We start from the raw sequence: 1,942 nt of genomic DNA, 5'->3' as shown, positions 1-1,942 counted from the left end.
CCAATTAGTCCAAAATGCTTAGAAAGTGAACCTGAGGTTATAACAGGGTTATAGCATAAATTAGTTTCATAGTAGGGCTGAGTACATTGGATACTTTTTCTTCCATTCTTGAGAAACTTTACTAAAGAATATGTTCCAGCTCCATCCATGTAAACATGAAAGAGGTAAAGTCTCCATCTTCCTTTAAGGCTGTATAATATTTCATGGTGTACATATAACACAATTTATTAATCCATTCGTGGATCGATGGGCACTTGGGCTTTTGCCATGACTTAGCAATTATGAATTGGGCTGCAATAAACATTCTGGTACAAATATAACCTAAGAATAGGGGGAAGGGGGAAAGGGAGGGGAGGGAGGGGGGAGGGCGGAGGGAGGGTGATTGGTGGGATTACACCTGCGGTGCATGTTACAAGGGTATATGTGAAATTTAGTAAATGTAGAATGTAAATATCTTAACATAATAACTAAGAAATGCCAAGAAGGCTATGTTAACCAGTGTGATGAAAATGTGTCAGACAGTCTATAAAACCAGTGTATGGTGCTCCATGATCGTGTTAATGTACACAGCTATGATTTAATAAAAAAAAAAAAAAAGAAAGAAAGAAAGTGAACCTGACAGTGACACTGGTAGGAAAAATTAACACTTGGCTTTCATGAAGCTGTCCTGGGCCTACATGCTTTATTTTATCTGGTTCATATAGTCAAAAACGTTAGGGCTTTGCAGGCAATCACTGCCTTCCAATCCCTGCCTGTGCCAATGACTTCAACAGTTAGTGTCAGGGTGTGACCTGTCAAAATTACTTCATATTTAATTAATATCAGTCCTGGTCAAAGACTGTACACATCGTAGAAGTGAAAGTATGATTTTTGCTTTCGAGACAACCTGCAGTCTGCCTTTTTAAACCACTGCCTGATTTTACCATCAGTAAAAACCTATTTCTGATTTTTTTATATGAAAAGGCATTTTATTATTACTATTTTACTATATAACATATTAATGAATATACCAGATTGCATTTTCTCAAATGGCATATGAGGCACATTTCTCTCCGATTCCCTGGAAAACCTCAGTTATCATCTGTCCTTTGGAGGATTCAGTTTCTTATGACAAGTGTGATACTGTCCATGAGGATACCAATGGTGCTTAGTAGTTAAGAACATTTTGCTAATTGTTCTATCATGGATCCTTGTTCAAGGCATTCACTTTTTTCTGCTAATCTGGTTTTCAGGACTTGATCATGTGTTTCTTCATTATTACATACAGGATCTGGTAGAGGAATAGGTTTTGTGTGTTCATATGGAATGTCCACAGAGGGTGGTAGCATACTATTGTCCTGCCATCAGATATCAAAGCAAGCTCTACTTTGCAATTATAGTCATCTGGTAGAGAAGAATATGTAGATTTATGACAAACACAATATAAAGCTCCCTTTTGGATTGGAAATAAATGTTTCAAGATACTTCTTTTTGATATCACCCATTTTACTGCTGCTCCAGCCATGGTGTATCAAGATACTTATGAAAAAGATGTTTTGAAGAAACACTGCTTTTAAAATCTGCTTCTAGGAAAAATCAATTTTCATCCCTTAACAATGCCTCATCCTGAGCCTGCCATCTTGTTTCCCCTATTTCTAATTTTGAAGCAAAAACAAGTTGTATGTTGTGAGCTGAACATAAATTTATCTATTTTTCTTAATCACTTCTGGTTTAAAACAGCAACTTGTTATAGTGATTATGATAGTGTTTTAGGGTCAAGTTTTTCAAATGACAAATAAGATATTCCCAAATGTTATTACATTGAAATATTAAAACATTAAAGTCTTGATTTACCCATAGTTCATAGTCTGGGCTATTATGAATGCAATTTAGTCAGCTGTGAGGTAGCCTCCTACAGACTCAAGAAAGATGCTCAGAAAATGAAGGTTATTAATTAAGGAGC

At 35.9% G+C, this 1,942-nt stretch overlaps 1 pseudogene; it reads right to left on the bottom strand.

Moving 5' to 3' along the window:
- Window positions 1–1,077: 1,077 nt before the first annotated feature.
- LOC128575641 (39S ribosomal protein L42, mitochondrial-like) lies at window positions 1,078–1,504 on the bottom strand (annotated as a pseudogene).
- Between the last annotated feature and the right edge of the window lie 438 nt (window positions 1,505–1,942).

The sequence above is a fragment of the Nycticebus coucang genome, chromosome 1, assembly GCF_027406575.1.
Source record: "Nycticebus coucang isolate mNycCou1 chromosome 1, mNycCou1.pri, whole genome shotgun sequence".
Lineage (NCBI taxonomy): Eukaryota > Metazoa > Chordata > Mammalia > Primates > Lorisidae > Nycticebus > Nycticebus coucang.
The sequence above is the reverse complement of the archived record's forward strand: the minus strand, read 5'-3'. Positions and strand labels throughout refer to the sequence as shown.